The following is a 26,093-nucleotide window of genomic DNA, read 5'->3' on the forward strand; positions in this document are numbered from 1 at the left end:
AAAAGGTAGGAGCTTAAATGCTGCAATTTTTGTGGGCTCATACAGCATTCTTTAAAAGGGGAAGCCTTGCATGGATAGAGATTACGTGAAGAGATGCATGCTAAAAATTGATCATGAACTATTTGACAAGTTTCACAACAAGGACAAAAATCTTTTAGAAAATTCAAGAAATTCCGTTATTGGCAAAAACAGTCCATGACAGAGCTGTGAAAATGACCCATCAAATCAACAAGGAACAAATGCAAAATTTGAGAATAGCTACTTATTTTTCATTTGCTTTGAACAAGACAACTGGAGCAAAGACATCCTTAAAACTGTGATGAACTTTGTAAATGAGAAAGAAAGAGAGTTGGATAATCTTGTGTCTGTGTGTACAGACAGTGCACCTAAAATGGTTGGCAAATATAGGGGATTGCTTACTCTCGTCAAAACAGCTGCACTGGCCACTTTGAACTTTCATTTCGTTGTACATCAGGAGGCACCTTGTGTGCAATCTTGTGGAACTGAACTCAAATGTAATGGTACTGGTTGTTCACACTGTCAATTGGATTCTTGCCTGAGCCCTTAATCACTATAAATTTCAGTCACAGTTTGAGGAAGTAGATTCCAAATTCCCCCCTCAGCCAGCGTACATTGTGCATTAATACTCGATGGCAAAGTTTTGTCTCATTTTGCAGCCTACATTAATGAGATTAAGTCATTTGTAGATATGAAGGGTATCAAATACACCGAGCTTTCAGAATGTGACTGGTTGCTCAAGTTTTACTAATCTCATTGACATTACCGGCCATTTGACTGAGTTGAACCTTAAGCTACAAGGGCAAGGAAATAGAGTCCTGACAAAACATGTAGATGGTATCATGAGCTTTCGTGGGCGCAACCCACTTCTTCAGATGACGAGAGTGGTAGAAGTCTAGATCCAAGAGTAAGTAAAGAAAGGGGGGGGGGGAAGGGAAAAAAAAGAGAAAAAAGGAGGGGGAAAGAAAAGAGATAGTGAATAGATGGTTCAAATAGTTACAAGAGGCTGATTTGAAGCATCTACTCATTGCATGTCTCTTTTCTTTCCCCCTCCCCTCTCCCTTTTTTCCTTATTTACTCTTGGATCTGGACTTCTAACACTGCAGTCATCTGAAGAAGTGGGTTGCATCCACGAAAGCTCATGATACAATCTACATGTTTTGTTAGTCTTTAAGGTGCTACTAATCTTTGTTGTTTTTTCAGTTTTTCCTATTATAGACTAAACTTGGCTACCCCACTAAAGCTTTCAAAGATATCAATGTGGGCAGACCAGCACATTTTGAAAGATTACAAATATTTTGTGATTCTTATCAGAAAGAATCCAAATAACTGCCTTGATTTGCAGCAGCTTGCCAGGTTTGTTTCTGAGCTCCTAGTGGCATTCAAGTCTCGTTTTGTTGACTTTTTGCAAACACAGTGCTCCATTTAAGTTTGATTTGTCCACATAAAACATCCATTGAAGAACTAGATTTTACAGTCATTTCAGGCATCTCAGTCAGCGATTTGGAAATGGAAATAGATTTCAAGGAGTTGGATATCTGGGTGGAAAACTTAGTCACACTGAATTCTGATTTATAATGCCTTGCCCAACATGCAAAATTGGCAAAACAGCACAAATGGGCTGACATGAAGAAATTGGAGCAAGACGATAATCTGATTCTGCAAATTTGGAAAGACCTTTCCCTCTCATACACTACCATAAAGAATGTCAACTTGGACTTGCTTTTCAATATTTGGCCCCACCAATAAGTCTGAGCAGGCTCTCTCTCATTTGAATCATACCAAAGGTAATTTGCGCTCAAGATTGACAGAAGACAGCCTGAATGCGTGCATGAAGCTGAATTTGACCAGTTATTATGTAAACTTCAAAGAAATGTGTGAAAAGATACAGCAGCAAGTCCCATCAAATAAAGTCCTCGAGTTCATTGTTTTATTTATGCTATTATTAATCGTGTCAATTATTAGTAATATTAAAATTGTATATTTCAGTCATGCAAATGGCATTCTTATATGGCTCTTTGTTGACCACTTGTTCTGAATTTTGATGTAGTTTAGCTCTTTGGTTTGAAGAAGTTGCCAACCCCTGCCCTATACAATTGGTCCAGTGTGAAAATGTTATTCTGGTTTCCAATTTAAAATGCCAACCTTATGTTTGGTGTCTGTAATATTCCACGGTCAGTTTTAAACCAGCAGTTCTGTATCATGTAGAAGGGTAGGACGATTTTTAATTTGTTCTGTATTTCTGTGAGAAAAGTTTATGCGGTTGCAATTAGCAGTATATGAGCTGAACTGAAAGTATACAGTTGACTGGCATCAGCATACAGCAGGTAAAAATCATAATGTAGCATAACCTCTAGGACACTTGTTCTTCCAACACTAGAAACAGAACTTTTTGCCAAGTGATTTATTCCTATAGAAAACCAGATGTATACACTAAGATTCAGGGATTAACCTTGTTGTAGAACAGTGGTCACCAACCAGTAGATCAGGATCTTGGAGCTTCTGAAAGGTGATCCTGACTGGTTTGGCCAAGAGATGGTCAAATGCTGGTACTTCAGCTGCCCTTCTTCCCACTGATGCACATCTCTTTCCCTTTGCCTTGGAGCTGCCTCCCCCACTCCCCAGAAGCCTCCTGCTTTCTGTGCAGAGCAAGGAAGGGAGAGAGAGGGGCACTGATGTCAAGGTGCCCCTCTCCCACTCTGTATCCTATCTTCACAGAGTCGGGGGGGGGGGGGAGTGTTGGCAGCACAACAGGACTTGGGATGGAGTTTGCTGGCTGCTTTTGGGAGTGGTGCAGGGCCAGAGCAGGGTGAGCCTGCCTTAGCCCCACTGCACCACCACCCAGGAGCCTTCTGAGGTAAGCAATGCCCATCTGGTGCCCACATCCTGAAACCCTGCCCCAGTCATGTACCCCCTCCTACATCCCAAGCGCCTGCCCTAGCCTGAGGCCCCTGGACCCAAACTCCCTTACAAAGCCTGTAGCCTACACCCCAATTCCCTGCCCCAGGCTTAGCTCAGAGCCCAACTACCACTCCAAATCCCTTAGCCCAAGACCAGATCTTGTGCCCCGACCTGCTGCCCCTGCCTGGTGAAAAGGAGAGTGAATGGGGGAGGAAGAACGGAGTGAACAGAAGCAAGTTCTTAGAGAAGAGGCATGCAAGAAGTGGGGCAAGGGTATTTATTTGGGTCTATGATAGATCCAAGATTGCATTTAAATTAAAAAAGTGATCTTGTGCTTAAGAAGGTTGGAGACCACTGTTGTAGAATGTTACAAAAGAGCATTTCAGGGTAGATAATGTCAGTTAAATCAACTCAAGCTTCAGATGTATCAAATATCTTGATTTTATTTCAAAGGCACATGGGGAATACGTTATGTGCAGAGTTAAGTTTACTCAGTGAAAAGTAGTATAGATCCAGTGGCTCTTGCAAAAAAACAAGTTCTCAGTTTCCTGGAATGAAAGAGTTACATTCCATGAGCTGTGAATGATATCATGGCCTTAGGAGTCTAAAAAGCCAGGAATCCTGAAATTTTGCAATAAGCACTGAATGTTATTTTTACTGCCTTAGGAATTGCGAAATTTTCCAAGCTCTTCAAATGCTTTAAAATTCTAAGCTCCTCCCTGAGATACCATCCTAAACCTTTTATTAGATCTACCAACCCCCAAAACAGAAAATCCCTTTGGAAATAACAAGACCTGAGACAACATATAGCCAACATTCTTTGATTTTGACACATTTCACAAAGCTTCCTATAAGCAAAGTTGATAACTTCCTGTAGTTTTGCAGCAATACAGACTATGCTAAAAGTTAATGAAGAATTGCGACTTGCAATACTTTGCTTTTGGAAACACATGTTGTGGCCTTTCTGCTCCAAAACAGACATAATAGATGGTGAATGGGAAGTCAATTCTACAGCAGAAAAATAAAAGTATTATTTCGTTTAAACAATGAGGTTGCTTCTGCCATGAGCTCTTTCAAATTAAGATGTGTTTCTCACAGAAACACAAATTATCATACTAGAGGTCCATCTGGTCTAACAACAGAGGGCAATGCAAAAACTACAGTATACAATTACAGAATAATCTGCAAAAGCAAAGTTTCTTTCTAGCTTCCCCAAATAAGCTAATGAACAATTTATGACCCAATGCATAAAGATTTATATCCCTTTTTAAACATTTTAACTCAAGTGTGTCCATATTCATATAAATGGATAATTTTTGTACCCTGCTAAGCTTTTGACTTCAGTCTTGTAGCAGCAAGTTCCAAAAGTTAATGATGCATTGTGTAAAAGTATTTTCTTTGCTCATTTTCAAATTTGTTGCCTTTCAATCTAATAAACTGTATTTTTCTTCCTGTACTATGAGAAAAGGAAATCTAGATGCCATTATGTACCCTATGCTATTTGATTTTCTGACTACTTCTATCATGTCCTCTTATATAACATTTCTCTAAACTAAAAGCTCCAAGTCTTTTCACTCTCTTTCCATAAGTCCTTCCCTGATAATTACAGTATGTTTACGGTGATTTGAAACTGAGTCTTTTCTTCCACTGTATGTCACAATTACACAGTGAGTTAACATAATAAGATCCAAGATGATGACATTAAATGCATTAGGGAAGCAAGATGGAAAGGTGGGGTATTTAAAAACAGAGAGGCTGACTCCGCTTTCCCCATCATTTTAGCACTTTCCCAGTGAAGGGGGGGAAAATGTATTCACTACTAAACAAGAGAAGTCTCAGCACTATTTTTTTTTCATGATTTTCATTTGCAATTAAGCTTTTCGAGTGAGTCTGTAACAGGAAAAATTTACAAGACTAACAAAACATATAGATAGTATCGTGAGCTTCATGGGCACAGCCCACTTCTTCAGATGACAAGAGTGTTGGAAGTCCAGATCCAAGACTAACTTGGCTGCCCCTCTGAAGCTTTCTTATAAAGTCTATCCTCTCCTTCCTTTTGCCTTCTCTCTTTCCCATTGAGACAACTTTCACAGCAATAAAAAGTCAAATTCTGCTCACCTAAATAACATTTTTTCCCTTCAAAAGAATATTAAACACAATTTCTTCTACTACAGAGCATGGAAAATTCCCCATAACACAACACCCAAATATTTGGCTCTGATAATTTCCACCTCCATTCCAAATAATCAATTTGTCTCTGAGATGAGCCAGAGGTGTAGACTCTTTTACTTGAAAAAAGAAATTTTCAGATGAGCATGAATATTTTTCCTATTTTTCCACTGTTCTACTATCCACATATCTGTTACAGGGAGATTTTCATAGCAGTTTACCACCAGGACGGTAAGCAGCAGTGTTCCCTGTAGAGATGTAAAAGCCAATTTAAAGTGTTAACCCATTAAAATGGGCTTAAACTGCAACAAGGGAGGTTTAGGTTGGACATTAGGAAAAAGTTTCTAAACTGTCAGGGTGGTTAAACACTGGAATAAATTGTCTAGGGTGGTTGTGGAATCTCCATCTCTGGAGATATTTAAGAGTAGGTTAAATAAATGTCTATCAGGGATGGTCTAGACAGTACTGGGTCCTGCTGTGAGGGCCGAGGACTGGAGTCAATGGCCTCTCGAGGTCCCTTCCAGTCCTAGTATTCAATGATTCTAAGCTATATGGTTAAATGGTTAACTGGCCCGCTGTGCCATGAGCAGGCCCAGACAGGATGAAGCATGCCCCGCCTGCAGCATGGTGGTCCCGGCAGGGCCTACTGCGTTGAACCACAGGCAGAGGGCTGCTCAAGTCTGGCCAGGATGGAGTGTCCCTCACCTGTGGCACGGTGGGCCCAGCTGGGCTGGAGCAACTCCCTGCCCATAGTGCACTGCAGGTGGGGGTTGTTCCAGACAGGCCAAGCGCTAGTTAACTGGTTACCTCTTTTTACATCCCTAGTTTCCCATAAACTGTGCGCTTGTGCACCTGCTTAGGAGAAATTCAAATGCTGCCCAGTTGATTAGCAGAACACCAACAGATAGGTTTTGTTTCTACTGGAGGTACACAGTCACACATGCTCTGGTGTACATAAGAATATTTTGCACATAGATAGAAGAAATCTGCACATGGATGAAAAAGATTAGAGGGAACACTAGTAATCAGGATCATATTTTAATATGGAAAACCAAAACAAGATGTCATACATCCTTGATCTTTCCCTGTGCACTAAAGGCATGCAGAAGATTCTGCCAAATAATGAATGGCTTTGGCTAAAGACTGGATTCACCACCATGTAGAATACTGGTGAATTTATCTTTTGATGGCCATGCTACTGCCTACTAGATCTGAACATGCAAGATTTGAGTTCTCTGCCCTATTTTAAGATAAAGAGTTCCTTGTACATTCAAAAGTTTGTCTCTTTCACCAACAGAAGTTGGTCCAATAAGAGATATAACCTTTCACACCTTGTTTTTCTAAATGATCCTAAGGACTGCGCTTTGACACTTCACAGTAGGAAGACTGTTTCTTGAATTTACTTTGGGAATGTATATTATGATAGTTGTGAGAACTACTTATTTGAGTTAGAAATAGAAAATTGGATCTTCTCTGAGACAGCTCAACTTCAGATTTTATCTGATTGAAGACAGTAGCTGCTATGAGGTCTATTTTAATGGATAGAATACAATGTTATCCGCATGTGTTCAACCTGGATAGTGCTGAAACAAAAGTAGGTGCCAAAGTCTCATTACCTGTCTGTTCTTCCACATCTGTTCCATTGTCCCTCTCATCACTGTAAGGCCAACTGCTGAGGGGGATGGAGGGAAGAGGAGATGCTAGTGAGACACGGCAGCCTGTAACAGAAGCAGGCAAAACCAACTGGGCATTAAGACATGGTGCCCTTCAGCAGCAGCTAGGAATGACAGCCCAATCAAATACGATAACCCAAAGAGGCATCCAACAAAAACAATCTGATATTCTCCTAGTTTTTTCAACAAGGACTAGAGATCCCCAGTCCTCTATTACCTGCAATTCACAGGGAGAATGAGGGATTTCCAGATATACTTTGTGTAGAGCAGTTGCAGACTTTCTAATCATAGTTCCACAGTACTCAGTTTTCTGCCTGGAAATACTAGCCTCCAGATTTTTAGCGGGGTTTTGGTTATTTTATTGTTTCTTCTCCTTTTCCTTTATGCTTTTCCTGGTGAAAAAATGGCAGCAACAAGTTCAAGCTTCTCCTGGAAGATTCCCAAGCATATTTTGAGTCAACACTGCCCTGTCACTAAAAGTCAGGATACGTAAAAGCTGTTTGTTTGGCAATTTTGCTAACTAAATACTTTACTTCCAATAAGCAGGTTTTGCTTTGATGGCAGGAGAGTGTTCCCATGTGTACTTGCTGCAGCAAACCTCTGTCATTCACAGTGGGTCCTCAAATCAAAATTTCATTATTTCTAAGACACATGCATTCTGGGAATTTTTGTACTTCAGCTTTTATATTCACATTTTCCATGTTTTTCTTCACCCTCACAAGGGCTGGAAACTTGTTCCCTCCTCTCTCCTCCTCGCCAAAAAAGGGCAGGGGGGGGAGGGGGAGAAGAAACCAGATTCTCAAAGTCACAGACTCCAAACGCTGGGTCATTCAGAAAAGTAACAGGACCCTTAAAACAAAATTGCAAGATTTAACAGCTTTTTAGAAGTCTGTATAAGGGAAAAAGAAGTTTAACAATACTACATAGTCTCCTAACTTACTGCTGGCACACATTGCAATATTTCTGAAGATTATCTCTTTCTGAAATTCACAACTATTTTATATACATTTTCTGAACACCTAGAGCACAAAATATTAAACTAATGCCAAAAACAAAAGTTTATAGTTTCTTTGAAAAAAAATATCCCAGATGAAATCCCCTAAGAATTAAAGTTATCCATGTGAAGAATAAATATAAATATTGTTTCCAGTATTGTCTCCATATTGGTTGCAGGATATTAGACAGACCAAGTGGGTAAAACAGTATCTTGTATCCTACCAATTTCGGTTGGCAAGAGACACGCTTTTAAGATTAATCAGATCCTTTTTAGGTGTGGAAAAGGTACTCTCAGTGTCAGGGCTAATTACAGCAAGATGGAACAGACTGTAAGAAACCATAACTATGTATGTTAAAACCGTGTGTTTCCCCCTTTTATTTAGCTGTGACATACTGAGTACCTTCTCCAGACCTAAAGAGCTTAGTATAAAATCAAAAGCTTATCTTTTGCCAACAGAATTTAGCCCAATAAAATATATTACCTTCCCCACCTTGACTCTCTAAACTTACATGTGTATTATATGAGCAGGGGTGTGTACACAGGACATAAGGAAAGCACTTTACAAATATCTGAAATTAGACTCTATTAAATGAGAAAAAGCTTTCATTAATCCTTGTCATAATCTTAAGCACTATATGTCCTTTTAATAAAAGAAAGGTATTCACCCTATTTATTCACCTTGAAATTTTTAATAGTCTCTAGTAGTGACAAAAAACATTGTGTCATTCATTGATTTCTGACGAGATTGGGGGCAGGGTTAGTAGCTGGCTTGTATCTAGAATTGTATACAATTTCAATCTGTTTCTTGTATTAAATACTTGCAAGGAATTATAAGCCACCCACCGCCTCTTGAACAAGGCCCTGATGTATGATATGATTGGTGTCCAAACCAGAGAAAATCTCATGAACAATTATAACAGAGAGAGAGAGAGAGAGAGAGAGAGAGAGAGCGCGCGCGAACAAAGAATCAAGTGAAAAATATATCTAACTATATATTAGTTCCTCTGCTTGGGAACAGTGACTGGAACAGAGGCCACTGAATATCATTATGAATGTGTTTTTCTATTGCTACTGCAAGGGGAATTGCACACAAGAGGGGGCAGGGAATCTGCTATTAATCATATTATATTCATTGTTCCTTCAATGCTGCTGGCAATGCTTCAGGGGACTCTCTCCTCAATTCCCAGATAAAACTGTAGAGAGGAAATAACTGTGTTTGAAACAAAGATCTGTACCCATAAACCTTCATACTCCACGTTAGCCCTGGAGAACTACTGAATGTTGAACACATTTAGAGATGCTTTCACGCCCATGTTAAAAATCCTCTTTATACTAATATTCTGCTGAGGTTTTATTAAATAAAAGTCCTTTTATTACATAATATAGTCTATTTTAAATCTCAGACAGAAGAAAAGTATTCTCAACAGCAGGATAATAAGATAATCAAAACATGATCATCTAGTAGTTACGTTTCAAAATTTTATTGTGTGTGTTCTTTGGGCATCTCTAAATCTTTGATTTTCAACTGACACTTAAGAATAGTCAATAAACCACACCTCGCAATTAGAATATTGAGCCAAACACCCCTAAGGGTGGGGATGGTGGAGTGACACACAGTGATACCCTGTGAGGCTTAGCAAGAATTGTTTAAAAGGAGAAAAACTGCACTAAGATGTCCAATCCTTATTTTGCATAAAAAAGTAATGTTTTCTATTTTACCTCATGGCATTACCTCAATTCCCAATATGAGAGCATGTCATCAAATGCAGTTAACCTGTAAGACCATGAAGAATAGATGAATTTTTAAGAAACTTCAAAGTTAAAGGCCTGATTTTCGTCTCACTTTAGGGATTTACATTGGTGTTAAGGGCAGTTATTCCAGCATCAGTTGGGTGAGAGATTCAAATCATACCTTAAATTCACTTCATTCATGTAACCAGAAGCCAGTTCACAAGCAGAAATGTGGCTGTCATAGTGCACTACCTTCAAATTGCAAAAGCACCAGATTGAGCTGGATCATTTTATTTCCAGACTAACACACAAAGGTGGGTTCAAAATGTATATTCCTCCTCCTCAGAAAAAACAGAGACAAAAATAAGATAATTACAGCTGTGTGTGTCAGCCAAATGGAATGCAGTTAGAAACACAAGAACTTTGTAAAAGGAGAAAATAAATTCTTATTTATTAAGTGTATCTTTGGAAGGCTTTTCATATAGTCAACAGAAGCCACTTCAATCTTTGTTATTAGTTTAGTTGCTAAAACAAAGAAATAAAACATTTTAGCATGTCAGAGTCCAACTGATGACTCATTCTTCTGTCCCTGGTTTCTAATTAATAGCTGCAGGCAGCCTCTATTTGGACATTTTGCATATTCGGGGAGGGGGAGGGAATATTCCTACTTGTTAAAAATAAAAAAAAACACAGTTTGTGTTGCTAAGATTAAAATTCAACGTTGCCATTACTGGAATGTTCAAACTACTTGCTTGTGCTTGTTCTCTGTCGTCTCTTCCCCCCCCCCCCCCCCCCCCCCTTGGAATGGCTGCATGCAGCACTGCACGATCATACAGAATAAATACAGGACAGGAAAAAACCTCGGGTCTCAGCAAGAGGTAGGCGTTCCACAAGAACTGCTACAGGGTCAAAAGTTTACAGTGGTTTCAATTTCACCTTTTAGCAGCCAATCAGAAACCAGAGGTTGCAGACAGCTCCTCATGCTGCAAATGAAAGTTAACTCGTTGATTACCAGATTTCTATCCCTATACTAGCTTTTTCAATTAAAAAAAATCCTAGATAAGACATTCTCCACCCATGATCATTTTGAAAGTCATCTATATTTTTGTCCTAGGCACAACCCAATTCTTCAGATGACCGCTCTGTAGTTGATGGATTTCCACTCCATACAGCTGACTGCGTGCCTTACATGTTTGAAAGCATCAGAGGGGTAGCCGAGTTAGTCTGTAACAGGAAAAACTTTTAAAAAAACAACAAATAGTCTGGTAGCCCCTTAAAGGCTAAGAAAATATGTAGATGATATCATGAGCTTTTGTGGGCACAACCCACTTCTTCAGATGACATGGGATGCCCACGAAAGCTCATACCACCACCTATGTTTTCTTAGTCTTTAAGGGGCTACTAGACTATTTGTTTTTTAACTTTTTCCTGTTACAGACTAATTCGGCTACCCCTCTAAACCTTCAAACACTGTAACTAAAGATTTCCTTAGCAACATTTTATAGGTATTTATCATTCTTTTTAGCATGAAAAAATAGAAAATCTTTTCTGGTAAAGATTAATAGCATCTGTATTATAAACTATACCCAGATGGCTACTCAGTTTTAAAACAGAAACAGCAGAAGTAAAGAGAAATTACATGACATAAGCAGAGGAAAAGAGCAGTTTTCTAGTTTCAGCTTAAACGAGAATCCAGGAGCTGTAGAGATACGGGAAGGAAGTGGCAGCAGTTGCAGAGAAGGAACTTCAGTCAACAGTGTTGTGTAATGGGACAGGTAAGACTGATACTTGAGGTGGTGATAGGTACAGATACACAAACAAGGCAACAAAGGCAGACCTCAGTAAAGCTAGGAAAGGTTTTTAAAAAGGACAGAGGAGAGGGGAGGGGAAGTCTCGCAACAGGTTCCGTCCAGAGGTAGACACAGTTAAAGTGGTTTTAAACCACTTTTGTGCCATCTGGATTTTTGTTCAGCAAGGAGGCAAGGAAACTGCTGTCACATATTCATAGAATCATAGAATACTAGGACTGTAAGGGACCTCGGAGAGGTCATAGAGTCCAGTACCTTGCCCTCATGGCAGGACCAAATACTGTCTAGACCATCTCTGATAGACATTTATCTAACCTACTCTTAAATATCTCCAGAGATGGGGATTCCACAACCTCCCTGGGCAATTTAGTCTAGTGTTTGACTACCCTGACAGTTAGGAACTTTTTCCTAATGTCCAACCTAAACCTCCCTTTCTGCAGTTTAAGCCCATTGCTTCTTGTTCTATCCTCAGAGGCAAAGATGAACAAGTTTTCTCCCTCCTCCTCATGACACCCTTTTAGATATCTGAAAAACCTGCCCACCTCTACGGGCTGCTCTAATTTACAGCAGACCTACTTAGGCTCCTTATAAGTTGTGTTGCAGCCCAGAATCTGTATAGCACTCAGCACTGTAGAAAGTCTAGTAATTGTGGTTTAGCCAGGATATAGAGAGGATATACTCAGCATGAGTAGTAATGTAAATACACATGCAGTTTATCCAAGGGAGGTCAGATTTTTTTTAAATACCTGGGCCCACTGGGACCAAATGTTCTAGCTACCATCTGGCCTTTTCTTATGGATCTCCTTTGATTCCTCCCTAGCATCCTGAGGTATTTTTGACAGGAAGGGAGTTAAACTGTAATTTCCTGACAGGGAAGGTTGGCCAATAATGCCTGGTAGTTTGACAAATGGAATTCCAATGAGGCAGATAAATAAGCTTTGTGCTCTAACAAGACTAGTCCGGTAGGGTCGTTGGGTGTGCCTTTTGTCTGTGTAGGTTGCATGGTTGCCAGAGCCCCTTAGATAGTACCAATGTGCTTTTTATAATGGGAAACAATTTCAAGTAAGGCTAATGTGGTCACACAATCTTTGGTGTCCTGACCATCATTTTGATAACCTGGGTCTCCACTATGTGAGCTAGGAGATCCTGGAAAGCCTTAAAATCAACAGCTGTTAGGGCAGAGGCTGGTGTGACCAATTCATCAGGCATGCATGAGGACAATTCCTTTGGTGGAGGCTGGGGGTGCTGTTTCGCCAGTGTTCTCACATTTTGGTGTCCAAGCTCTGGCTCTAGCATCAGTGTTCTAAACAAGGATACCACTAGGCAGCCCAATCTCATTCTCTTCCTGGATTTTCAAGAGGGACACTTGTGAATCACAGTCCTCGGTAGGGCTAGTACATCCAGCATGACTGGTCTAGCTGCAGGTGGGCAGCCCAATGCCACTCATCTTCACTGTGAAAGTGCTCTGCAAGAGGTCTCTGATACCAGCTCTAGCATGATGCAGGAATCCTAGAAAGATGGTATAGTCTGGTGATGTCATGAGGAGAGGTATTCCTTGAACTCTGGTGCTGAGGAATGATATCTTAGCTCCAATGCCTGATATCTCCAGAAGAATTCTGAAAATTCGGAAAGGGCATATGCCATTCTTGTTAGTGGTGCAAGTACCTTCATTGGTGCAAATACAAATACTGATTGCTCTCTCAGCACCATTCCTTTAGCAGAAGACTTAGGCACCTTATTCCTGGAGGAACAACATCTTTCTGTGATTCACTGGTACATATGCCGGGTCTTCGAGCTGTAAATGGGCTCTGCTTAGCCCCTTTTTTCAGTTTTGCCCGGTGCATGCTTTGCTAAGATTCATAGCATTGAAGTCCTGGGAGGAAGTGGGAGAATTCGGGCTAGGGCATAAATCAGCAGATTTATAGCACTCTGAAAGTTCTGGGAGGTTGGAGAAGGAGTAGAAAGTGCAGGACTCCAGAGTCCAGTGCGTCGAGTTGCATGGGGGAGGGTGGCAGACTAGGGGTCTGCAGGCCACAGGATGTCCACCTTTGGAGGTTGATGTCCCTTCTGGGTGTAAGGTGACCCATAATATTGCTCAAGTGGATCTAAGTTTAGCTACATGTCCGACTTGAAGCACTTAAGATTTATACATATAGCACTTGTGACATATGGCTCTTCCCCAGACAAAAAACAGGTATTGGTTATATCTCTTCACAAGGGGTAAGAGTCCACTGTAAGTCAAGCAGGGCTTAAAAACTTTACATTTTGAGTTTGCTGTGTCAGCTGACAAGAAGTATCTTTGTTTTGACTGCTGGAAAAATCTAAATCAGAAAACTGATTGGAGACAAAGGAAGAAGAAATGTTTCTTCACCAAATTATGTCTAAAAGATGAATTTTAAAATAGTGAATCAGACACTCATCAGGTTCTATGTCACTCCCTGTGATGGGGTGGACAAGACTCTGAACTCACTTGCCGGAGGCCCTATAGTTCTGCCTCATACAAGCCCAGAAAAAAAGGACACAGACAAGTCCCTCAGGAGGCTAGAGTGGCTGTAGAGGAAGTGGCCAATCAGGGGCCAGAAGGCCCTACGAAAAGAGCTACAGGACTAGAGTCAGCTCAGTATCTCTGAAGCCCTGAAGTGGTGAAGAATGAGTGGCTGGCTGGCTAAGGGAGTAGCAGCACATGGGGAACTCTATGGAGAGCTAATGTGAGATTATGATTAACTGAGATAAAGCCCTGAGCTAGGGGCAAGAAATTATCTCCCGGAGGAGAGGCCCTGAAGGACCACTCTCTTCTGAGTGGAGAAACAAACGTAAAGACTTACAGACACTCTACAGAGGGCACTGGGATGGCCCCTGTCAGAGGTATACGCCAGAAGGTGTTTGAGATACACAGGGTGTGACTCAGCCGGAGGGCTGAGTTGCCGGAGAGACCTTCAGCGTTGACAAAGATACAGAGTGTAGGACTCCACACCTGGCCAGACATGGATGCTTAAGTGAGGTGAGTGGCACACAATTACACTCCCATAAGAAGTAAAAGGGAACTGAAGGAGGGCCACGGTTGCTCTACTCTGTCAGGATGGGTAACCAAAACTAGTGAGTGGGCCATATGAGTGGCCCTTCTCCATCTCAGCAGATAGGGTTGCCAGGTGTCCAGTTTTTACCCAGACAGTCTGTTTTTTCTGGCCCCTGTCCAGTAAAAACCCAGAAAATACCGGACATGTAAAATGTTCGGTATTTTCTGTTTCTCAGACAGAAGGCTGGCAGGGACAATCTTCTCTTGCCGCATCTGATGTGTGTGTGTGGGGGGGGGGGGGAGGAGTGAGGAGCGTAGGGATTCTTAAAGGCACAGCAACTTCTTTTTTTTTTTTTTTTTTTGCTCAGTGAAGTTTGGTCCCCTGGGTTGTGGAGCTTTTTGGGGGGGTGGGGGGGCCATGTTCGGGATTTTTGGTGAAAGCATCTGGCAAGCCTATCAGTAGACCACAGTACTGAAATGAGGTATGTGCATTAGCCATGACCAGCATGCATCTCACACATGCTCTTGCTTTAAAGGGCTGTCATCTTTCATTTTGCCAGGATCTGCCCTGCCCCAACCCAAACCCTTTACTCTACCCCCTGCCCAGCCTCTTCCCTGACACCTCTCCTGAACATGCCCCATCCCTTCTCTCCTCCCTCCCAGCACTTCCAGAGCACTGTCAATCGGCTCATTTGCACCCTGTCCCCACCCTCCCAGAGCCTGAATGCTGCAGATCAGCTCATTGCAGTGTTCACGCTCTGGGAAGGAATGAGAGAGGGGAAGGAGCCAATCAGCCAATTCACAGTGCTTCAGAATGCTAGGAGGAAGAGTAGGTAAGTGTGGGGCCACCAGAATGTGAGAGGCATGGGGAAGCAAATGGGGGTGTGCAGGCCTCACACAGAACTCCTATGGGCCACTGGTCGCCCACCACTGCTTTATGTCCTCACATAGAAGAACAAAGATGCACAGAAAGCATGCATACCACTGATTGACACTACTATTCAAAAAAGCCCTGATCTCATACAAGAGATGCATGCACACTTGCAGTTGAATCCATACTGATACATACTTGTTGAAAGAACATCTCTTCCAGAGCCTGATGTGCCAATGGCTTTTCCCTGCATAAGGGTAATTCTTCCTTGGCGGCTGGCGCCACCATTTTTACAGACTTGTATTTCAGAGTAACATATAGACTACACAGCAGGGGCCAGCACTGGTTTCAAGAACAGTAATTTTGAGTTGGCCCCCTTGAAGATGATAATATAGCCATGTATCTTTGTACAGTATTATGTATATTTCACTGAGCAACAGGGAACAACATTCTTTCCCACCAAAAGTATTACACTAGTTGATGCTAAAGGTGGTCCACGATTGGTTGCAACAATGAAACCTTTAATGTACACAGTTCAAAGATTTTTCTTTTAAACTGACAATGGTGATAAGAAAGCATTAACTCTGACTCCGTTAGCAGCTTAAAACCCATGCTGCTGCATCATTACTGGGTCTTTTGGGATTACGTGGGAGTACTTTTAAAAAAAAAAAACATGGGACATCAGAAGGCAGGCAGCAGCATTGAGTACACTACAGGGAAGCACTGCAATAGTTAAGAGTGATGAAGGCATAAATGAAGAATTCAAAGGTGTAACTGAGTCAGAGCAATATATTACCAATATTAGGAGAAAGCAATGACCAATATCTAAAATAATCTCCAATCTCTCCTAGGGATGTTAAAATAGCAGTTAGTAAGCTAACTGAGTAGTCGATGGAATTTCCATTGACTACCTGATTAGTCAATAAGGAGATTCGCTGTGGCTTTGCTTTTTAAATGTACTAAGAGATGCCGCCATTTAAAAAGCAGAGGCACGGCATCTGGGACCTGGAACAAGGCAGGACTGCTCAGTCCCAGCTTGTTCTGGGTCCCTTGCTGCACCTCTGCCTCCCCTGCTTCCCCATGGAGATGATGCTGGAAGGCAGGGACTGGCCTTTAGTCAGATACAGAAGCAGCGGAGGGTGGCAGAGGGAGCAACTAGTCAAGTAGTGACTCGACTATTTGACTAGTTGCTTACAATCCTAGTCTGTCCCCTCACATAGCTGCATTACTGTGTGATTTTTTCACTCTGTGACCATAACACTGGATAGATATTTATTCAACTTTGATTTTGTATTTGGCAATGCATAAAACAAAGATATGGTCTGTGCCCAGTACTAGCGATTTATAAGGTTAATCTTTTTAAGGTTAATCTTTACTGATATCAGAAAAAGAGGAATTTACAAGTAAAAATGTTGATTTGAAAACAGTTTGGTATCAATGGATATACTCTGAGGCAGCAAAATTATGGTTAATGCTCGAATATGAAAGAATGGCAAACATATCCCTTGTTTAAACTAACTCTTTGCACTTTAATAGGATAATAACTGGATTTTTACCAAGGTAGGTCTGCACTGGTGGGCTCCAATAAAGAAAGCAATACCACAGAATCATAGAACACTAGAACTGGAAGGGACCTTCAGAGGTCATCAAGCCCAGTCCCCTGCCCTCATGGCAGGACCCAGTACCATCTAGACCATGCCTGATAGATGTCTATTTAACCTGCTCTTAAATATCTTCAGATGCAGATTCCACAACGACCCTAGGCAACTTATTCCAGTGTTTAAACCACCCGGACAGGAAGTTTTTCTAATGTCCAACCTAAACCTTCCTTGCTGCAGTTTGAGCCCATTGCTTCTCGTCCTATCCTCAGATGCCAATGAGAACAATTTTTCTCCCTCCTTCTTGTGACACCCTTTCAGATACCTGAAAACTGCTATCATGTCCCTTCTCAGTCTTCTTCTTTCCAAACTAAGCAAGCACAGTTCTTTCAGTCTTCCTTCCTAGGTCATGTTCTCTAGACTGTTAATCATTCTTGTTGCTCTTCTCTGGACCTTCTCCAATTTCTCCACACCTTTCTTGAAATGTGGTGCCCAGAACTGGACACAATACTCCAACTGAGGCCTGATCAGTGGAGAGTAGAGCAGAAGAATGACTTCTCGTGTCTTGCTCACAACGCTCCTGTTAATGCATCCCAGAATGATGTTTGCTTTTTTTTGCAACAGCTTCACATGGTTGGTTCATATTTAGCTTGTGGTCCACTATGGCCCCTAGATCCCTTTCTGCTGTACTTCTTTCTAGACAGTCGCTTACCATTTTGTATGTGTGAAACTGATTGTTCCTTCCTAAGTGGATTGCTTTGCATTTTTCCTTATCCTATTTACCTCAGACCACTTCGCCAGTTTGTCCAGATCATTTTGAATAATGACCCTATCCTCCAAAGCAGTTGCAACCTCTGCCCGATTGGTATCATCTGCAAACTTAATAAGCGTACTCTCTATGCCAATATCTAAACTGTTGAAGAATATTGTCCCAAAACAGACTCCTGTGATATGGATAAAAAGTACTCGAGTATCTCACTCTCAGACAGAATTCCAATTATAAAAGGCAGCATAGCATGAAAGAGGGTCTGAAAGAAAGAAGAGATAGATATAAAGGTATGGGCAAGTCTGATTTCCTGAAGTAAGGAAGGCAGCAAGACGACAGTAAGAGGACAGATATAGGAAGGGGTACAGTTACGCATTACCTTGCAAATGGATGATGAGCAGCTTCAACTCAACAGTCAATCTAAGAGAAAGATAAATATATTTGAAAAGGAGAGGAAGACAACTAGATGCATTTGATCAGAGTGGCAAATAAAGATGAGTGATGGCTAGAATAGAGTGCACTGTTTATTCCTGAGGGAATTCTGCTCCAAAAAAAATAAAAATTCTCTCTCAGTATTTTAAATTTGCTAAATTCTGCATATTGTATCAACAAATAAATGGGGACCCTCCAGCTCGGCAGTGAGGAGCATAGACCACTGGCTGCATGGGTATCAGAAATTATACCATTCCCTCTGGCCTCTCAAGACATGAACTTAGTGAAGCTGCACCCACTGACAGTGTGCAAGGACCATGCCTGCTCCAACTCCCCCTCTCCCGCAGACTCAGTGTGGAGTGGGAGAGAGCGTATAATAGGGCTGTTAAGAAGCATGTAATTCGTTAGTTGTGTAGTCAACAGCAGGGGTTTACGCTGGGAGCCAGCATGAGTTGGGACTGAGCCAGCCTATCAGCCAGCCCATTAAAAAAAATATATACATGCAGTCCCCGGGTTACGTACAAGATAGGGACTGTAGGTTTGTTCTTAAGTTGAATTTGTATGTAAGTCGGAACTGGTACATAATGTAGGGGAAACTCTAGCCAAACATTTCTCCAGAGCTCAGTTTTTTTCTCCCACACCTCACTTCCCTCAGTCCTTTATTCTCAAGCTGAGGTGTCTGCTGAGAAAAGCCGCTCCGTGTCTCCTTGGTCTGCTGCGGGGGGGAGGGGCGCTAGCTTCGCATCTCCCTAGTCTGCTAGGGGGAAGCATCTAGTGCGGGGTTGCCTCACCCCGTTTTAAGTAGGGATCCGATGTAAGTCGGATCCATGTAACCCAGGGACTGCCTGTACTCGCAGAACCACAGAGAGGAGGGAGCAGGGGGATGCGTTTAGCCAACAACTTTAACCAATAAGCTCTTATCGGTTAATCGTTTAGTCAGCTACAATATTATGTCCCTAGGCCATAGGGCTCAGCAAAGGGGTGGGTACTGATAGACTTAGACTCAGGGGGAGGGGAGCTCAGTGAGGAGGCAAGGGTGTCCTCAATACAAGGGGTTCTAGGTGCAAGGAAAGCTCCAGACACAGGAAAACCAGATTTAGCGAGAATATCTGGTTATGGGGGTCTGGATGCATTGGGGTATGGCAAACAGCAAAGCTGAGAAGTAATAAGGATAGAAAGTGAGTAGGAAGGGTGCTAAATTTCCTGCCGTCAGCTGAAGTTTCTGGCACTTGATCTGACTGGCCTTAGCACAGGGATGGGCAATAATTTTTGCCCGGGGACCACTTCAACAATTTCTGAAGTAGCCCGGGGCCACCCCGGAAGGGGAAGAACCTAAACAGGAAGGGGTGGGGGGGCCCTTTAGCCCCCCCTTCCCACTAGGCACCCATGCCCTGAAAGAGGCTTGGCACACTCCCCCCACCCTTAGGTCAATTAGGCCCTCGGGCACAGGAGCGCCCATAGCCTTGTCTCTGCCCCCAGCCCTAATTGGCCTTTTTGTCCACTCCTGACGTAGCAGCTCCTTGCAGGAGACACAAAAGTCCTATCTTCCCTCACCCACAACCCAGACTAGCATAAGCCCAGCACAGGGTAGGAACCATTAGCCAGAGCATCGCCAGCCTGTTCTCCCCCCCCCCCCCCAATCAGGTCTGAAGTCATTTCCTTCTCCAGTGTCTGCTCCAGGCACCCAAAACAATGTATCTGCACTGCTGGAGGGACAAATTATTATTCTTGCGGTTTCCCTTTTACTTCCTCAAAAATAATTTTTCTGTGGATAAGCAAAGAAATTGGTGGAGAACTTTAATTCTATGCATATGCAGTTATACAGAAACCCCCCAGCAGTAGAGGTTGCAGTGTTCAGGGAAAGCAATAAAAAAAGCATGCAAGGTAGGAAGAGTTAGATTTCTGAACTATATTATGGAGGGGGAAAATGATAAGATATAACAAATGTTGGGCTGTATGGGAAGAAGACAGGAGAAAAAAATGCCGAAGTGGGTATTCCTAGTGCTGTAGATAGAAACTGAGAAGGCAGAAATCAGTTCCAATCCCCCATGTTAAAAACGAGCTCATGGCAGGATGTCCAGGATAGCATACACAGCTGGACAGAAGGGAAAAGTATTATTTGAATCATAAGCAAGGAATGGTCTGGTAAAGCCATGTTAAATGAATGAGATTATCCAAAGACAAAGATTGCAGGTCCTGGCAAAAATACCAAGCCCAGGGGAGGGGCAAGAACAAGAGCACTAGCCACTGGACTGAGGAGGGGGGGCAAAACAGGGTATTGTTCCCTGGGTGGGGAGAGACAGGAATCAACACAGCATGCACCAGTCCCAGAGGTAAGAAGTACGGTATCAGGTAGGAACTACCCAGATGTCACTTTCAAGTCTAGAGTTGGCTACATGCTCCCATCGTCCCAGAGTCTCAGTAGCTCCCCTTGGTTGCCTTCCTCACCCCTCTTTTCCTCCAGTTCAAAAGAAGCTTTTGCCTTCCACAGCACAAAAGGAAATTATACCACAATACAAATAAGCACATGTATACATACACTAGTGAGCTTATAGTGGTACAGCTGTACGAATGCTGCTCTAAGATCATTCATGAAGCAACTCTATGCTCTAAAACCACCTATATGAATGGTAGTAGCTATGTTGACAATTTTTTCCCACATCCCTGAGCGAAATAAGTTACACAGACAAAAGTGATAGTATAAGCATGGCTTAAGACTTTCTACTCCAGTAAGAACGTAATTGAATAACTAGTGTACTGCTTTATTTAAATTGCACCTTTTCCTAGTTGCACATGCAGCACCTTTATGTACTTCTGCACGTACTGCTGTAAGATCTATATATAGATCTGCAAACCAGGAATAGGTTCTAACTCCAACCCTTCTGCATAATTCCTGTAGGACTGTGGGCAAGTCTCTTGTTCACTCTGCTTCAAGTTTCTTAATCTGAAAATGAGGATAACATCACTTGCTATTATGAGACTAGATTAACTACAGTTTGTAATATTTTTAAGATCCATGTACAAAAAGATGCAATAAAATCATTGAAGTATATGGAAAATCAGAACATTAAAGATGGCATGTGAATCTTAACTGAATTTTGTACAATTAAAAGTCTCAGTTGCCCTGGGTTTCTCTTTTAATAATGTTACCACATAAGTGAAAATAATTAAATCAAGGGTGAAAAACAAAAATGCAAATTGGAAGAGCTTTTTGTCTATTTGTAATGATCAAAATTTTATTTATGGTATGCTAAAATGTTAAGTTTGCTAGTAATATTTCACAAGTCTTAATTGCCAACTAAAAAACCCAACCAAAATGCTATTTTTAGCCACTGAAAATAACTAAGCTATCTTGAAAATGTAGTGTAACTTCTCTAAATATTCCGTATGTTTACTGAAATTACTTTACATTGAGATATCATTTAATATTCTCTTTTCATAAGATGGGCTCATTTTAAGAGAAAATGGAGGCTATAAAATTTTACATCAAGTCAGCATGTTACAAGCAGCTTTTCTGTGTGTTCTGAATTTGATTAATACAAGCCAAGGTCACTTCCTGAAAGATGCCTACCACTGCAGCTGCAAGCAAACTAGGCTCCTCTGAGCTCTAAGACTGGGGGATGGGAATGGACACTAGATATTTTTAATATCAAGATACATCCCAAAATATACTATGTGCAAACTCTATTTGATATGTAAAAGGCAAAATAAAGTCAATCAGCATCCCTCATATACAATGAAACAATTCAGTCACACAAACATTAAATACAAATCTAATTCTGTACAGTAATTGCATGTTCTCATGTGCAAAAATACAATGCCAAAGACTTTAAAAGGATACATTCTGGTATGTTATAGTGAGACAGACTATGGTAATTTACCTGAGCAATTTTTAAAAATTCTCTTGAAATAAACACAGAATACCAACCACCTTTTTTTTTTCATGCAGCTCATAAAGCTCAGAGAGGCTGCCCTTGAATTAATAGCATGCCTCAATTCTTCAAAGACACTGATCCCCGCCCCATCTCCACTGTCATGCTCTAAAACCATTTTTTAAATTCATACTAAATACATTTAGCTAGCAAGGTTCCGTTACAGCGTGGATCAGGCACAAATTCTTTTAAGTTTTGACAAGTATCCAAGGTTACTTACAGGTTTACAAAATCCATTTAAAATCATATATGCTTGTCCACATATTTATACTATTTTAACAATTTCAAAACACCATACATTTGCTGCACATGAGGTCTGGTGACTGGTGTCAGGATCCTGGTGATCAATGCCTGCAAGTTCAGTAATTTTTAATCCACAACTTGCCTAGTTGCGGATCTGTGTTCCAGGATGCAGCTCCAAAGATTGGTGGCACAGCTCTTAGGAGTGGAAAGGGCCCACAGTAGGTTGCCTCTTGACTTGCGTAGAGGTATTACTAATGGCTTTAGCCTTGAAATGGGTGACAAGGAGGAGTCCTTGGGGGTGTCTTCCCACAGAATTGGGGGCACCGGAAGGGAGAAGATAGCTTTTGCTACCTACAAGTTTTCTGGGGTGGATGATACTATAAAAATACCACATGACTACAGCACCTTTAGTTGTGGGAGGCAGCTCATACTGCAGACTACATCCTCTTAGCAAGGCTGCTGCCTTCTTGTGCTCTGGGAACTGCAAGATAGATTGTTAGTCTGTGCTTTTTTTAGGTCTTTTGGCTGGCACTGGTGATTGATAGCAGTACCAACAAGAATTTGGTGCTGGGGAAGTGCTTCTTGATGATGCCAAGGTACTTGATACTGTGTCTGAATGTGTTGACTCTGAGGCGGTGCCAGCACTGACTCCATGAGGCTCACATGTAGTCTAATGGCTTTCTCCCTCTTGGTCCAGGGCTTGAATTAGGGATGAAAGAGTTTAACTGGTTAACCAACAGCTGATGCTTATTTGTTACTGATTAAACTCTGGCTGCTCTCGGAGCACAGGCTACAGTCCTTGCAGTACATGCTGGCTCCTGGTGGAAGCCCCGCTCCTGGGGAACTGGCTGCCATGGTTAATTTTATAGATTTTTTTTTTTTTTTTTTTTTACATCCGTAGTTGAATCCTTTACAAAAGTGGCACATTTTGCCAAGATGGGCCTTGCCCAATGTTTTAGACAACTGTGACAGGGTCAGAACAGAAGGCTATAAGAGAGTAGTGAAGGGGAGATCTGTAAATCTCAGACTGAGGAGCTCTCTGCCCCAGAGTAACAGGCAGAAGCTGGTTTAGAACCACCCAGAAGAACACCTGGGGCTAACTGACCTGCCTGCAGAGTCAGTCTAGCCTAGGTCAATTTGGACACTTGGGAGTAATTAAGAAAACCAGTTCCAACTGATTAAAAAAAAGTAGTGGCCTGCACTGGTAGGGTGTATGCTGCGGAGAGGAAGGAGGAGGAAAGGCCACCACAACTAGGAAAACAAACCGGGGAGAAGAAAGGTGCTGGGAAAAGTGTGGGGAAGTAGCCCACAGGTCTTGGAGATGTATTGTAACACATGTCGGGGATTCACACAAGCAGCTACTATCACAGGGCTAGAACCCAGAGTAGACAGTGGGCCTGGGTTCCCCCAAACACCCACCTCCCCATTTCTACTCAGGGAAAAGGACTGTTCTCCGTTTTACCATACACTAGCCAATGATGAAAAAAGCTCAAACAGAAAATTAAAGCCCTGGGTGTGATGCCTACATTTGCGGGCTGCTGTGAGCCTCTGAGGCAAACAAATCCATCAGGAAGTGCAGGACCCACCAAGTTTTCATAGGACCTGTGTCACACAACTTAGATGTGGATCACTCATTGGCATGAGTTTCTTACAGCAAACTTCAAGCCTAGGAAACAGGGCATTCCCCGTCCCTGCCTAGATCATTCAGAAGACAATTTGTTAATGCTTACTCACTATAAAAAAATACTTACTATCTAGTTGCTACAACTGTTTAAAACAGAAATGTTTAAAGAACCACTGAATGGGACCTGCTTGATAGAGCAGGAAGGCCCATTCCAGCACTGATATGGGCAGTAAGAAGGAGCTGAAGAGGGAGGAGGGTGCTAGTGCCTCTTATATCAGTATATATGTGTACCTCTCCAGATGGCGCCAGAGCTAGTCCTCTATGGATACCACTGAAGAAAAATTTCCAGCACTGGTGCATGCACAGGAGTGGGCAGCAGCAAGGGGGTGGAGAGGAGGGGAGAGAATCAGGTACTGGGCAAGAGAAGGAACATGGGAGAAAACATGAGATTAGGGTACCTACATGGTGCCATTCCTATGTGTGGGAGGGGGTGTGTGAGAAATGCTCTGTGCACTGCAGGGATTGCTTCTCTTCTTCCCCTCTCGCCCCCCTCCCCCCCGTCACTCCCTCTGGCCATGAATCTGTTGAAAACCTCACTGTGAATAAGTTACACTCTGGACAGTCCATGAATTCTTACAAATGAGCACTAATCTTTACTTTTCCCAATTTATCCCTTGTGGGAAATCTGTGACCAAAACCTTAAACAGTTGTCAAATACTTACACCATCAATAGTAAAAGAGAACAATGCCTATTCGATTACTTTCAGCTACACTGCTATCTAGAATAAAGATGGCCAAATTGGATCATCATCAGGGAAGGAGACTATTTGTTTCTCTTTCCATTGTACATTAACAGAATATTTATAAATAATTTCTTGAGATAAAGAACTGTTTCTGGTTTAAAAATTAACCTACTACAGAATAATTATTTACCAAGTATATAGTGTGTTAAAACGGATCAAATTAAGAACACAATCTTAATATAGATACAAGTTTGTTTTGCATAGCTTTCCATTACAGATCTCTCGACCTTGGGGATTAATTAAGAGTCTCTGTATACAGAACATCCAACTTAAATTCAGCATCTTGTTTGCAGGAGCAAGTATAATGCTATTAGAGGAGTTTTACGTACCACATTCCGGGGACAAAAAAAAAATTTTATATATATATGTTAATTACATCAGTGAATTTTAAATTACATATTAAAAACTCAACAAATAGAAATGCCAGTCTGACATAACAGAATTAGCATAAAGATGTAACAATAACCATGATGTGATATTTTATTAATCTAATGGAACTGGATAATACATTAAAGACTCTGCAGAAAGGGCAATCATTACTAGTCATAACATAAAATGGGCAAAGATGAGAGATAACTATAGCTCTGTAAATTACTAAAAGGGATATACATATTCTTCCCCATAAGCAGTTATGCCTAAAATTGTGATTTAATTATTTTTTCTCACCCCAAAAAAGTAGTGTCTAGGTATGTATGAAAAGGAAGGCAGTACACAGTCTCTTCTGAGTATTTTCTGGGCTTTTCTATTCCTAGCTGTTTACTACATTTTCCCTGAAACTTAGGCCACAGCTATACTACAAGGCACAACTACATTGTGGCAGCTGTACCACTAAAGTGTATACACTTGCTATGTGAATCCAAGTGTTTTTTCCTGTTGATGTAGTTCATCACATCTGAGTGACAGTAACTAGGCTGATGAAACAAATCTTTTGTGGCGTGAGAGGGGGCTTGACTTAACTGCTGTGATCATGACTTGATGATTTTCATAACCCTAAGCAACATGACATGGTTCAGTACGTTTTTAAGTGTACTTTTACTGAGTAAAAGCTATGTGAAGCAATGTTAGTCTGTACCTTGAAAAACAATAGTCCTGTGGTAAGTTAGAGACTAAACCAAAATATACAGAATCATGAACTTTTGTGGGTAAAGCCCACTTCCATCAGATGAATTGGAATGGAAATAAGAGAAACCAAAGATATATGTAACAGAGGAACAAAGTACCTGTCAATTGTAGGACCCATGTTAATAAGACTACGTGGGCTGAACCTGTCCCATACATAGCTTTTGATGTGGAAATGCACTGTCATGTAACATTTGAGACCAGAAGCTTAATATTAAGAATCCTACAATGGATACAGTGTAATAAAAAAATGCTTAAGTAGCTACTACCTGGAAAAATCCATGTAAAAAAAATTGCCATAAAGATAAAACCCCTGGTGGTGGTCTTCAAATACTTTCAAACATTATGCTGCCCGTGATTATTAGTATAGAAAACTCATGTCATTTTTAAAA

General features: G+C 41.5%; 1 protein-coding gene across 8 annotated transcripts in view; it reads right to left on the bottom strand.

Annotated features, from left to right (window-relative positions):
• NCOA3 (nuclear receptor coactivator 3) overlaps positions 1-26,093 on the bottom strand; it is a 182,331-nt gene that overhangs the window by 100,674 nt on the left and 55,564 nt on the right. Inside the window, exons 1-2 of one of the 8 annotated variants that reach the window (XM_014578124.3) lie at positions 6,979-7,127; positions 6,705-6,806 (exon numbers count right to left, since the gene is read on the bottom strand). The exons of 4 other annotated variants lie outside the window; for them this stretch is intronic. The gene's annotated coding sequence lies outside the window, so the exon portion shown is untranslated. Of the gene's footprint in view, positions 1-6,704; positions 7,128-17,927; positions 17,969-26,093 lie in introns of those variants that run through there. 3 more of the 8 variants (XM_075901553.1, XM_075901555.1, XM_075901560.1) reach the window with 3 other exon arrangements.

This window comes from Pelodiscus sinensis, chromosome 18 (assembly GCF_049634645.1).
Source record: "Pelodiscus sinensis isolate JC-2024 chromosome 18, ASM4963464v1, whole genome shotgun sequence".
Classification (NCBI taxonomy): Eukaryota; Metazoa; Chordata; order Testudines; family Trionychidae; genus Pelodiscus; species Pelodiscus sinensis.